Source organism: Panthera uncia, chromosome B4, assembly GCF_023721935.1.
Source record: "Panthera uncia isolate 11264 chromosome B4, Puncia_PCG_1.0, whole genome shotgun sequence".
Taxonomy (NCBI): domain Eukaryota; kingdom Metazoa; phylum Chordata; class Mammalia; order Carnivora; family Felidae; genus Panthera; species Panthera uncia.
In genome coordinates, this window is record NC_064809.1 from 109,218,004 (window position 1) to 109,233,144 (window position 15,141).

The following is a 15,141-nucleotide window of genomic DNA, read 5'->3' on the forward strand; positions in this document are numbered from 1 at the left end:
TAAAAAAAAAAAAAAAAAAGCTTCTGCACAGTGAAGGAAACAATCAACAAAACTAAAAGGTAACCTAAAGAATGGAAGAAGATATTTGCAAATAACATATCTAATAAAGGGTTAATACCCAAAATATATAAAGAATTTATATAAAATATATAAAATTTATATATAAATATATATATAAGTGTATATATATAGATAGATATATATAATATATAAAGAATTTACACAACTCAGCAACTCAACAATGTGAACAATGATAGGGATTTATTCACCTTTGTAATACAAATGGGCTACAATGTGTCTTGTTATGGCTCCTTTTTCATTATTTTTATAATACAAATCTTTTAAATTTGAAGACTCAGTTCTTCATTTCAGTCAGTAAAAATTTTTTCTATTATATATTCAACTTTGATTTTGCTCTTTTGATTCAGGGTTCTTCAATAATACTGATGTAGTCATTTATTGAATCTCTATTCTCTGGACTTTATTCCTATCACCTTTAAATTTTTTTCTTTTCATTTTCCAAAAAGCCTTCTAAATTTTGACTTTCAAGTCATTAATTCAATATCTTTTTTGTCTCAGTTTTGCTAATGATTAAGTTTTATTACAGCCTTCTATTTTAGTTCAGTCTTTTCATTTCTAGTATTATTTAAATATTGCCTTATTCCAATTCTGTTTTTATCACCCCTTTTGAATTTTAATCCTAATTCAAAGTTTTTTAATCTTCTGTTATCCTATCAAAAAGACCCAGAAGTTTTTTTTTTTCTTTCATTGTGATGAGAATTTCCCTTGTGCTAAAGAATGTCATAGGCCCTCATGTTTGTTTGTTTGTTTCCTGCTTACTCATCCTGTTCCAAGGTGTTTGCCAATAGATAGGGCCTTTGGCTTCTTATCTGATTTATGGCTTATTGGTTGTCAGTATAGCTGACTTTTTAGATTTCCATTTGGGGGCAAATTAATGTTCACCAGTCCTAGACGATTTAAGTGCTGCAGGCTGACCGGATTGAGATGGATTCTATGCCACTCAAAGTATCTATTGTTTGATACGTGTTATTTGGATCCAGGGAGTAAAAGCAAAACTAGAAACGCCATATTTGACTAACAAGATTGTTCTTATTTTCACTTCCGTCTGTACTACATTACTTGTTGAAGCTGTTTCCAAGCATGCAGTGTATCTATTGTCACCACGAGCTCCTCCTGCTACACACACACACACACACACACACACACACACACACACATCTCATTCTGCAAAGAGAGGAAGGTAACGATGAGGGCCGGGTTGGGGTATAGCACACTCACTCCTTCCAAAGGTTATCTGAGTCCTGAATAGCATCTATTGCCTGGCATTCTGGCAAGTACTGATCCTCAGTCTTTGATCTGCATGATACACAGTGAAAGAAAGCTCATCCTATATTCTCTATGTTGTCAACTTTCTCTATTTAAAGTGGTTGCTGATTATGACTTACAATTCATCTCCCTAGTTCCTTCAGTTAATGGAATTTTCTGTTTCTTGTGGTAGGATGACTGTCAGTTATAGTTTTTGTTGTCATCAATTTTTGTCTTTCTTTTGCCTTCACAGGTATTTTAGCAAGCCATTGGGACAGTCTGCAGCCTGGACTGCTAGTCAAGTGTCAGTTTTTCACTGGATTTCGATTTTAAACATTGGTAGACAAGTTGTGTCCTGGTATCCCTTAATTTCCAATTTGAATATCATCCCGATAAACTGAGTATATATCTTCCCGCCTTAGCAAACAGGGATACTAGCACCCTCCTCTATTCTGGTGACATAGTTTTATTCTTATTCAGCAATAAGAATAAGAACTAACTGAAATGATGTTAACTATTGTCAGAAAATGCAATTTCATATCAACTATGCCAAAATTAGAATCATGATTTTGATAGCTATTCTTCAGGATTCAGGTCGACAAGACTAATCACCTATTCAACAGGTCAATTCTTAAAGTTATCAGAGGTATATTTTACAACGAATTCACTTTTCCTGGGCAAAAAGGGTTTAGTGTCATTCAAAATTGTATTTGGCAGGAGACAAGGTATTTAATAAATGTTTAGGTCAGCTATCAGCTTCTACCTAACTTGAAATTCTAGGCCTGTATTACTTCTACTGTGATACATGATGAGCAGTTGACTTTAGACAAGTATTCACTGAGATATTCAGTATGATGAAATGTTACTTCTGTAAGAAAATTTTAGCTCTGTAGAGTTCCAGTAGGAAATGGAGTAGTCAGTGCTGTCCCCCAGACTACGAACAGTCCCCCAGTCTGCTGTCCTCCAGTGAGACTACGAACAGTTCTCTTTTTGACAAACTCCTCTGAATTTGTATGGCAGACTTGAACACGTGTAGAAGTAATATGCTTTATGGGAATATATTTGTTAATTATTGCCACATAACAAGCTACCTCAACAGTTAGTAGCTTTAAACAACAAGGATTTAACAAGCTCACAATTCCACAGGTTGGCAATTTGGGCTAGGCTCAGTTAGGCAGTTTCTTTGGTTTATAGAAAGATCGTTCATTTGTCTGCAGTCAGGTCACCTGGGAGTTGGCTGGCCTGAAATGACTCATTCACATGTCCAACAGATGGTTCACTGTAAGGTTGGGCAATGGGAGGCACCTGGGTGCATCCAGCAGGCTAGAACAGGCTTCTTCACATGGAAGGGCAAAGAGTTCCAGGTAAGGAGGAGAAAGCATCAAGACCTCCTGAGGCCTGGACTAGGAGCTGGGAGAATGTTGCTTCTGTGGCATCCTGTTTTGGTCAAAGCAACAGATAGGGTGGAGAAATTAACCATAACCTCTTAATGAGAGCAGCGGCTAATTCCCATTGCAAAAAGACAGGTATACAGAGAGGAGTGGAGACTGGGGCTAGTTTGCAAGCTATCAGAGAATTATATCTAATAGGGAGGCAGCTTGAAAATCAGTAAGTATATTTGTTTCCTATGACTGCTGTAACAAATTACACAAACTTAAATACAACACACACTCACTTTTTTACAGTTCTGAATGTCAGATATGTGAAGTCTGTTTCCTTGTTTGAATCAACATGTCAGCAGAGCTGTATTCTTTCTAGAGGCTCCAGGGGAGTCAGTCTTTTGCCTCTCTCATTTTGTGGTGGCTACTGGTGTTCCTTGGTTTGTGGCTCCAATCTCTGCTTCTATGGTTACATTACCTTCTCCTTTTTTTATGGTTAGATCTCCCTTTGCCTCCCTCTTTTAAGGATACATGTGATTATGTTTAGTTCATCTGGGTAATTCAGGATAATTTCTCCATCTCAAGATAAGACTTCATTTAAGTCTTAAGACAACTTAATTACATCTGCAAAGTCCTTTTTCCCCCTACCATATAAGGTAACATTTATAAATTTCACAGTTCAGGATGTGGATATCTTTTGGAGAACCACAGTAAGGGATGCACCTGTGAAATAGTGTCCAGTTATCTAGTATCACATATTTTTTTCCTTGGTCAAAACTAAACCCAAGTGGCAAGTAAATCTGACCTGATTCACCTAAAATTATACAAGAAAACATTATCTTTGTCACTGCAAATTAGGCACCAATAGGATATGGATCTTCTTTCAATCTAAGGCAGAGAATACTTACAGTCCACACATTCAATATTCCTCTATTCTACAACTTTATGGAATACATGAAGAGCCAGACACTGTTATGCTAGGTTCTGGAAATCCACCGGTGAACAAGAGTTTACATTTTAAATTGCCTTGTCCAATATGGTAGCCACTAGCCACATGAAGCTACTGAACACCTGAAATGTGTTCATTTGATATGCAATATGTTGCCAGTGTAAAATATATGCAAGATAGGGGAGCCTGGGTGGCTCAGTTGCTTAAATATTTGACTCTTAATTTCAGCTCAGGTCATGATCTCATGGTTCAGTTTGTGAGACTGAGCCCCACATCAGGTTCCATGCTGACAGTGTGGAGCCTACTTGGGATTCTCTCTCTCCTTCTCTCTCTGCCTCTCTCTCTCAAAATGAATAAATAAACTTAAACAAACACAAGATTTTGAATACTCAACAGGATAAAAGGAATATAAAATATCTCAGTTTTTATATTGTTTTCATATTGATATGGTGGTATTTTAGATATATCGATCAAGTTAAATACAATTTATAAAGTTAGCTGGGTTTCTTTTCACATTAAAAAAACTTTTTTTTTCATGTTTATTTAGTTTTGAGACAGAGAGAGAGCATGAGCAGGGGAGGGCCAGAGAGAGAGAGAGAGAGAGGGAGACACAGAATCTGAAAGAGGCTCCACGCTCCGAGCTATCAGCACAGAGCCCGATGTGGGGCTTGAACCCACGAACTGTTAGATCATGACCTGAGCCGAAGTCGGACACTTAACTGACTGAGCCACCTAGGCACCCCTCTTTTCACATTTTTTAATGAGGCAACTGGAAAGTTTAAAATTACATATGTGGCTTGATTTACATCATATTTCTATTAGACAACACAGTTCTAGAAGTCGGGAAAATAGAATAAATGAAGTACTAATAATGTTTAAAAATAAAATCTAGTGATAGAGAATATACTAGTAGGCTTCTCTAGACTGGGTGCTCAAGGAGGGACTCACGTGACTTTTGAGCTGGGACCTGATTTATATTAAAGCATTAGTTACATACAGATTTTTGGAAACTTGTTCAAGGTAGAGTTAAGAGAAAAAATATTTTCTTGGTTGAAAGGTTTTTTTCAAGTGTAAAACCCTAGTGTGGGGAACAAATTTGGTTGGTCAGACCAAAGAAATCCAGTGAGCATGGAGGAAAACAGAGTAGAACATTGGAAAGTTAAGAGTAAACCAACCCATTTTAAGGTCAACAGAAAGCTCAAACTCAAAATTTGTCCTATTCAACTTCCTTTGAACTCTCAAATTAGATCATTAATATTTGAGCAAGAAAAGGGCACTGTTACTAATGTAGCTGTGTGAACTCCATAAGCCATTTGCTTCTTTGCCTCAGTTTTCTTATCTGTAAAATGGAGTGGCAATAATTGTACTGACCTCATAGAGTTTTTGTAAAGATTAAATGAGATCATGCATATGCACACATTTAAGTGATTTGTGTTGCCTACGACTAGTGTCGATTCCATATCAAGTTAGATCATTAGAGAGGTAGGTATATATTACTTGAATAACTTACAGAAATGCCCTTTTTGGAATATAATTAAATGTGCTATCAGTTTCATCAATGGTTGCTCTGAGAATGGGTCAAATGCATGATATCTTTGCTTTTCTATTAAACTATCTCTGCCCACCAGGCTATTAAACATTCCTTATAGGAGATTCCGTGTCACAAATTTCTTCTGAGAGTTCAGTACAAAAAAAAATCTCCTGCTGGATTAGTACATACCATTTTATTAGAAGAGAAGCAAAAAAGAGGCCTAAAAATGTTAAAAAGAGGTAAAAAAAAGAAGAAAAAGCCCTCATTATTATCTTTCTTTTAAATTGTATTAGCTGATAGGACTCTCAGTTAAATTTCTACTTGGTTTTGGGTTAGTGTAAGTTTATGGGATTTATAATAGAATTACTTTCCATAGGCCATATGTATTGTTACAGGCCTTCTTTCATTATTTTAAAAGCTTATGACGTGCGTATTTTATTATATAGTACTTAAATCATTTTAAAAATAGTTTAAGCATAAATTAAATAAAATATATAAAGCATTGGTTCTATGAGAAAATACATTTCCAAGCTTCACAGAACCGAGTCATAAAAGAATTTTTGGAACATAGCCTTTTAGAAGTTCAGGAATTCCTCATATATTTGGGGTGGGGGGTATTCTAAAATATCTTATTAAATCCTCTCTTTAGATGATGTGTTTCCTAAAAAGAGAACAGATTTAAGACCTTATTGATTGGATGATACAAAACAAAGGAACTTTGGAATTAATTTTTATATAAAAACATTATTTGTTGAAGATAAAAAGAAGCCATATGACATTTTTTTTAAATCTAAGGGCACCTTTCTCAGAATTCATTCATTCATTCATTCATTCATTCATTCAGTAGGTGCCTGTTAAAGGCTTATTTGGTATTAGAGCTCTAAATACAGAGATAAACTGAAGTGTCTGTGAGATGAGGCAGGAGTTTTCTGGAGTCAGCTAATGGAGGGCTTTGTAAGAGAAGCGTGGTGTGGAGTTAAAATTTCATCCTGAAGACAATATGAAACCACTGAAACATTTTAGGCACAGAAATGACATGATCAGATTTGGTTTGTAGAATGGACTTTGACAGCTATTTAAGAGATGAATGCATGGTGGGGATGGGGAAACAGGGGCAGGTGAGCGGGTAGGATTGCACATAGACCAAATAAGGAGTTTTTTCGTAAGAACTAGGAGAAACATTTTGAGAGTGTCAGTGAGCACAGGAAACAGGGGCCACAAACAAGAAACATTTAGAAAGAATTGAGAGAGAATTTGGCAGAATTGTCTGGAATGACTAAAGCTTCCAACTTGGGCAATGGAGCAGATAATACTGGTATTCATGGGGACAAGGAGTGAGTGATGTGAAGGCTGGTGGGATTTGATACAATACAGCTGGTTTGGGACCTGTTGAAACTGTAATGCCTGTAGGACAGCTGAGTTGTTTGTGGATTTAGTGATCAGGAATGGAGACAGAGATTTGGGAGATATTAAATCATTGACAGTAATTGAGGGCATAGGTATAGATAAGATTTGCTAAAAGAGTATACCCACAGAAAAGGTTGTTGACAATGGGACCTTGAGGATTAATAGCATTTAGGAGGGAGAATGGAAGGGAGGGAGCTAATCTAACATGTGAATGAGTCAACAGGGAAAATCCAGAGAATGTGGCCTTTGGAGGGGAGAATTTTAAGGAAGCAGTAGTTTATAATGTCAAATGCTAGAGAGAGGTCAAGTAAGATAAATAGAAAGAATACTTTGGAATCTGAAATTAGAATATGGTATCAGAACAAGTTGAGCAAGACAGAGGTGGTGAAAACAGAGTCGGTATGAAAAATGAATGAGGGATGAACAACTGGGAGACCACGAGTTTAGACTTGGGGTTCTGAGAGGGAGAAAGGAGAGCTGTGGTTAGTTGTGGGGGGACACAGGGAGGAGGCAGAATTGTTTTATTACTGGAACTGGGGACTACAACTTTCTGTTGAGTAAACCCACAAGTGAAGAGTGGATATTTGGTGGCAGAAAGTCCCTGATGTGGGACAGGGGACTGGGTCCAGACCACTACCTTTCCATTTTAATTCTGTTGAAATGTTATATAGCTCCACAATAATAGGGTAACTTACATGTGTCCTTCATCAATTAATAATCTTCATTTATAGCCGATGGGAATTTCAAGAAATGATTCATTTTCTTTATACTTTCAAAAAGAATAATATCTATCGTCATGGCCCTCATAAAAGTCTTTGGAGTTCCATTTTTTCTTTACTCATTCTTCAGATTTTATGACACACTAGGATTTGTTCTCCATTAATTCAACCAAAATTATGCGTAGCGTCAGGGATATGATGGTGAGTGAAATGCAGTACCTGCTTTTGAGACACACAGGGCTTCTAGTTGGATCTGGGTACCTACCTAGGTACTTGTGATTACTGCTGGTGATAGCAACGTGATGGTAACATGCTGGTGATAATGATGTGGTCCTTAGTCCATTTGTCTGTTTAGTATGATTGTGGCAAAATAAAGTGTCAAATTCTCTTTTGCGTGTTCTTTTATTAGAAGTTCTAGGAAATAGTCCTGTAGAATTGTTCATATGCAAATGAAGTAGTACTATTAAAACACAAAACAATTCTTCACAAGAAAGTGCTTTTAAGGACATCAGTTTCTTTTTGTCCTTTTTCACTGTTAATTGAGTGTCTTGAGGATAAGGATCTTGTCTGGTACTTTACTTTCAAGATATGCTATATTGGGAAATGCACAGTATTTAGGACTCAGAATACCTGGGGTCAATTAGTAATCAGCCGTGTAACTTACCAGCTGAGAGACCTTGAGGACATCATTTAATTAGCATCCAGAAAATGAAGATAACACCTGTCTTGCCTACCTCTTAGGGTTTAAAGAAAAAAAAAATGTTTTTCTTTAAACAATCCAACGCATGAGAGGGTTCTTTATAACTTAAAAGGGCTGTGTAGTTGGTTTGGGAGGGTCCCAGAATCCTAATGTCCTATAGTTCTGCTGATGCCTAAAGTTTTTCATGTAGGGCAGATAATAACTTCTCTGTTTTGCCTCCACAGATTGGAGTTGGGTTCTGTCCTTTGTAATGGAAAAAGTCCTGACTTACCACCTGAGGCTTGGTCTGAATCAGATGAACATGGCAACATGGCTCAATAAAGCTAACACATATAGAACATCTTCTGGGGAGCGAGCACAGAGCCAGGAACTTCCCCAAATATTCTCGCAGGGTGCAAGGGTGGCAGTGTGGTATGGACTGACTGGACACTGGGAGGCCAACTGTGGAAGCTGAAGGCAAAATTGTAATGATGCCCTGCCTGGTTGTGCTCAAATTAAACCTCTGACTGGTTAAGTTCTAGATCTGCTGCCCCTGGTGGGAACACAAGTGTGTTCTTATTGAGAGAAAGAAATGGCTCTTCCATTATCAAGAGTCAAGATTATTATTTAAGGAAAGAGATATGTGGATCAAATTGTAGAAGCTGGGAATTCTAGTTGGTTTGGGGGAGCAGAATAGACTTTGGAGGGAAATGAAATCAGGCTTCCCTGTGGTAAATTAGCAGTTAGTCTTGTACACAGGAAGCTGAAAAGGAATCATCCACCAGTGCCGGATCTCTTAAGCAATTAAATACCCTGGCTACCCAGGGTACTCTTTCAGAGGGCATTAATGATTGACAGTACCTGTGGAATGATCCATGTTGTATGTACATCATTCTGTAATTAAAGTTTTCTTCTGCCCTCTCTTGACTTCTGTGACTTGACACATATTGCTTACCTTGTACACATAATACTAGCAGCTTCTGTATTTTGAAAGGGCTTGGATTCTAGATATGAAGTCATTGGTCATTAACTTTTTGTTAAGCACCTGCCAAAACATAACCACGTAGACGCTTAATGAGTAACAGCATTTGCCCTGAGCTTATTGATCCCATGGAAAGGTTTTGGCACTCATACCTATCAAGTCATATGTACTTTAATCAACATATTCTTCCCAATTGTGTCTCCTACTTTTGGACAGCGTCACCTCTTTCCATATCACTACAGTAAAAAAATACAATTGCGCTTACAAAGAAATGCAATTTCTCCCACAAAAACTAGTTTCTATGGAATTACATGATCAAGCACGAATACGTTAGGACTTGCGGCCTATCTCCTTTCAGGAGACAGGCCTGATGTTTTTATGCCTTGCCTAGTTCCACGGCTCATGTAAATAATACTTACCAAGCAGCTAGAGCCCTTAGCTGGCTGCATGCTTAATCCTACCGAGGGCTCAAATCAGGTTCACCCCTGCAAGTGTTGGCAAATGTCCAGCAGAGAGTGAGGCTGTTTTGATCATCTTATCTCATGTGAGGAAGCACAGCAGGAATGGGTAAGAGCAAAGACTTTGGAATCCTACAGAGCAGGATCCAGACACAAAGCTCTCCTTTATCCTAACTTCGAACCTGGGCAAGTCACTTCAACCCTTTAAGCCTCAATTTCTTCATCTGTAAAATGAAGGTTGGTTGAACCACCTCATTGTTCTAGGATTAAATGAGTTAACAGAGGTATAAATAGCTTAACAGAGTGCCTTCTACAGGGTAATCACAGATAACTACCACTGGCTATCATTTATGGCCCAGGGGTAGATCAAACAAAACTCATGGCTTTCTCAGATCCTTGTCTCTAAATTAAATCAATGGTTCTAAACTGGGGGGCAATGTTTGCCCTCCCACTCCCATTCACAAAGACATTTGGCCAGGTCTGGAGACATTTTTGGTTGTCCCAACTCACAGCGGGGGTGGAGAGGGGTGGAGAGGCTGCTACTGGCATCCAATGCGTAGAGGTAGTGGGATATTTCGTTTGTAAACTTTGGGGATTGCATAGACAACCCTCCCATCCTCGTTCCCCCTTAGTGAGGAATTATCTGGTTCAAAATGTCAATAGTGCTGAGATAGAGAAACTCTGAAGTAAATGGAAAGGAATCCTTCCACAGATGAGTCACACATCAATCCTCATCAAAAAACCAGTGTATCAACAAGTATTTGCCGCTCTTGTGTTCCAGGTATCATATCATCAGCTTTTTGCAGTTTAATGCAGCATCTTCTCATATATTAATCTACTCATTCTGACAAAAGCCCTGAAAAAACAAGCTGGGCTGGCATGAACCACCCCCCTCACCCCCTTTCTCTGCTGCAGACGAAAAGTCAGGCTGAGAGGTTGACTTTCTTAGAAAAACACAGATGGTAATTAAACCCAGATGTTGAGTCCCAAATACAGTGTTTCTGCCATTCTCACATGCCCCGCATTGCATTTCTGCGGGGAATGCAGGAGACATTTTAGACATGGTTCCTCCCCCAAGAGTTTTACTCAACTGTTAGGAGATTTACACCCATGAACACTTATGTATACATCCTGGGCTATAATAGATGCACATTCCACCTCCCATCCCCATCCCTTCAGGGTTGAGAGTCCTGCCATGCAGCTCACCTGAAACCAGTGTTTTCTTTCTCCCAAATTTTAGAGGGCTGTTTTGCAACAAAAATGTAGTAACTTGTCTGAAAAACCAGGGTGCTACCCTTCTTTACAGTCTGTACTTTCCTAGCATATGCCATCATGTTCCTTTTTCCCCACCAGCCCTCCTACATAGCCCAGATGGTGCCTGGCCCGCTCCTGCAAACTTCTGATTGCCTCTATTTCTTTTTCATGCTGGGCGGCTTCTGAGCTCTTCTAATGCGGAGCTGAGATTCACCGATACTCTGTCCAACTTAATGCCCAGATGTTAGAATATTCCAAAACGTAACCTGTTTTGATGTTAACTTTGTTCTTCTTGGCTCAGCGGCTATCAACATGTCAGCACCTGCAGATTATTTCATGAAGTTTTGGAAAGTCCTGATTTTTAATTCAGATTTTATGGAAGTTAAAGGAATTTATTTTAGAAAAAAAAAAAAAAAAGACATGTGATGTCTTGCCGCGGCGTAGCGGCCTGATATCTCTAAAGAACAACGTACCTTCCTCTTTTTATAGGCTGCGTTTATGCTGTCAAATTAGCTTGAGATTATTTTTACAAATAAATAAAACTGATTCTAGCTGACACTCAGTCACAAAGAAGTTTTAATACCTAAGCTAGTAAAAAAGTAGCTCAAACATCAGGTAATACTCCTTAACCACAGAGGAAATAAACAACTCAGGATTAATTTAGTGCATATCTATTAGTATCTATTATCAAGAAGTTATCAAAAGACTCTTAGAAAAGTCTTTTCATGAGTTCTTTGAGGAGGATAATAAAATTTACCCTGGCATTTCTTATTCAAATACATGGAACCATTGCTAACACCAACATTAGCAAATACTCTATCAGTATATGATACTTCAACCAACGACATAAAGTTCAGAACTGCTTGTACCCCAAAGGGGACGTCTTTGTTTATTTGTTCCTATGTTTATTTTACTTTGGAAAACATACCTTAATGAAAAGCACTGAAAGTCCAGTGGTGCTTCACAGACAAATGACTTGGAACGATATAGACCCCCAAGCTGGCTTTTTTTTCCTGCCTAAGGACATGCCGGGAAGTGGAGTGTAAAACACAATCCTTCTTGATTTATTTTTACTTGGGTGGCTTTGGAAGTTACTCAAAACTTATGTGCTCCATAAAAGACAGAACCGAAAGTGTACAAGATGCAACTCAAGTGGAAACTGCCAACTAGAAATATTTTCCAGAGTCTGCTCCTGACCCTCGTGGTGGGCTAAGTCACCCTCAGAGTTGATCACACAGAGACATGCTAAGTCATGCCCACACAGGAAGGATGCACACAACACTCTTCTCTGAGTAGTCCTTTCTTATGTTCTTGCCTCGCTGGGAGCCCTTCTGTAGCTTCTGATTGCTTTAAAGACTTTAATCCCTAACACGTCATACGGTCCTACAGAGATCTTTTTAGATCTGGTCTCTGACTGGCTCTCCGGTTCAGCTGACATCACCGAAACAGGCAGGTGTGTGCAGGGAACTGTGCACAGTTGACTCATTTGCAGAGTGCCCACTCTGTCGCAGGCACAGGGCTTGGCACAGCTGGCCGTCATCGTCAGAGCAGGAAGAGGGGAGCAGGGGATGGAGGGAAACAGCATTGGGCAGGGCTGCGGAGACTGGTTCTGGAGGCCTTATATGTCAGTTGAAGGAACTCGAACCTCATTTTATCACCTTGGTGATAAAGGACTTGTTTTTGTTTTTGTTTTTATGACCTCTTTTTTAGGCATCATTGAATAAATGTTTATTAAGAATTTTCCAGGGCTCCTGGGTGGCTCAGTTGGTTGTCAACTCTTGATCTTGGCTCAGGTCATGATCTCACGGTTTCTGAGTTCGAGCCCTGCGTCGGGCTCTGCTGATGGTGTGGAGGCTGTTTGGGATTCTGTCTCTCCTCTCTGCCCCTCATCTGTTTGTGCTCTCTCTCTCTCTCTCTCTCTCTCAAAAAAAAAAAAAATATCCAAGGCATGGTGCAGTGATACATACTCCATGATACAGTACAGAACAAGACATTTTGATTCCTTTCGTATGGAGCATGTGACCGGATGAAGGGCAAATAAATGGAAAAGCGACATGTTAAGAAAAACACAAACAAGAGGTCGAAATAGAAACCACCAAGAAAGGTTCCCACTTTTGATAAAGTACCAGGAAAGGCCTCACTGGGAAGGTGATACTTAAGTGGCTGCACAAGATGAGTGACCAACTCATCTTCAAAGAGAAGAAAGGTGAGCATTCCAGAAAGAGAGAATGGCAAAGGGACAGTTACATATGATTGCAGGAACAAGAGAGCAATGGGCTGGATTTCATAGGGTGAAGAGGAATAAAGTATGAAATAAAGCACGGAACTGCAAAGACAAAAGACAAAAGATGCAGGGAGTTGTAAACTCTGCTAAAGAGTTTGGATGTTGTTCTCATTTGCTCTTTGGGGACAGGACACAGTATTTGTAACATGGTTATGTGGCTTATCTGATATGTATGTGTTACAAATATGATATATATATTTCTTTGGGTACAACCATAAAATATTTAAAATAAACTGAGAATGATTATAATGAATCTTTCTGTGGAAGTGAGTCTAAATGTGTATAATTTTTAAAGGAGCCATTTTATCTTTCGGCTTAATGGGGAAAAAAAGGAAAAATAAATACCATTTTCATCGGTATTCTAGGATCAACTTATTAACATCTTAATATTCCAGCTAATCATTGGTAGCTGAGACTATGAAAGGGGTTTGACTTCCAGAGAGAATTTCTGAAGTTTTGGTTAAGCAATCTGAAATTCATATCCCTTTCCTTTAAGCTACCCATCAATTTTATCCTTCAGTGTATGTCACACTCAACAGAGAAAACAATTCCGTAGAGCTGTATCCTAAGTCAGGGAGGCTGAGATCATTTACAGCCCAGCCTCTTAGATAAAGTTTCATTCTCTTTGGTGCAGGAAGATGTTAGGTCTCATGATGCAGCCTGGACCATTGAGATTTTGACTGCAACAGGGTTCTAAATACACGTTATGAGTAGACTCTAGATGTTAAAGAGTGACTTGAAAAATATCTATACAAGTCTTATTTTCTTAGACAGCACCCCCCCCCCCGTTAAAAATATTGGTTGCCTTACAATGTAATGATTCTAATATTAAATAGTAATGCGAGCAAGACCTAAAATTTTTATTTGTTTGTTTGAAAGCTAAAATGCCGCTTAGACAAATGAAAAACTCATTTACCTACATCTGGAGTACATTTAATAGAGTGAAAAAGAGCAATGACTCCAGCTTATCACTAAAGGCTGAATAAAAATTACCTGCCATCAGGTTTAAAGCTTTGTTAGTGTCCAGCTAAATTTATAACTAAGCCATTAGATCCTATGAAAAATGATCACATTTGATGATCTTTTACTCTGAACTTTCTCCCAGGATTCTTTTATTTCTTTGTTCCAAAAATGATCCATATTATACTGAGAAAACTTTATTCCATTGTCATTTCCTTATTAATGAGATTCTGATTTAACAATATAGTGAAATTATAATAAAGAGTGGATTTATTACAAACTATCTTGTACGTGTGTCATATAATATACTGAGTAGGTCCCCATGCAGCCATACTTATCTAATTATAATGAGGCCAACTCCTTGAAGAACACATGTTTGTGTCTCATATAACTAATTAATGAAGACTGAAATAATTGATGGTGAAGGTAACAGAAGTATACCAGTAGGTACTGAAGTTTATCTCCGTTTTCACCATTGGTTCTTTATCTGTGCTACTAATATTAATTGAGTAATTAGACAAAACAATAGCTCTGTTCACTTGCTATACAAATGGTGTGACATCCCTATGGAACACACTGTATAAGATGAAAAACCTGAAAATAAATGATGAATGGGGGATTCCTATAGAAAACTGAAATTGCTATTAGGCGGTTCTTTTGAATCGTTTGCTTAGATTCGCAGATCACAGTGGTCTGTTTTCATGGATAAGAAAGTAATCTAAGATCCCAAGCTCAGTTTATTCATTTTTAAATGATTGGAGCTTTCACTTTCCTTCAACATGACACATAACGACTGCACTGATTGATCCTTCCAGAAGTATAACAATCTTCTTTTGCATGATTTGGAAACTTAATAAATTCTAAAACCTCCTAGAACTTCTACAGCGACACAATAGGATCAGTTGGTGAGCCAGGCCATGGGTGTCTGTGTGAGTACAATGTGAGACGAATGGAGTTTTAATAATGTCGGGTATAGGAGATAAAGGTAAAAAAAGAAAACATTATAAAGGATGAAGTGTTTCATGAGGTGTGGACCCACCCATAGTAAATAATAGAGCTGAGGTAGCTAAGAGGTATAAAACAGATGGAGATTCCATAGCTATAAAAAGCACTTTTTTAGAATGATATTACTGTTATGAAAAGCAAGGAGAGATAAATGGTGACCAGTACCAGCATATAGATTCCACATGGAACCATACACAGGTTAAGGTTT

The 15,141-nt window shown here is 38.2% G+C and overlaps 1 long non-coding RNA gene across 1 annotated transcript in view; it reads left to right on the forward strand.

The window, feature by feature from the left end:
- Positions 1-8,525, forward strand: part of LOC125919397 (uncharacterized) — a 17,288-nt gene extending 8,763 nt beyond the window's left edge. Inside the window, exon 3 of the long non-coding RNA XR_007456759.1 lies at positions 8,236-8,525. This is a non-coding gene — a long non-coding RNA (uncharacterized LOC125919397). The remainder of the gene's footprint in view (positions 1-8,235) is intronic.
- Positions 8,526-15,141: the final 6,616 nt, after the last annotated feature.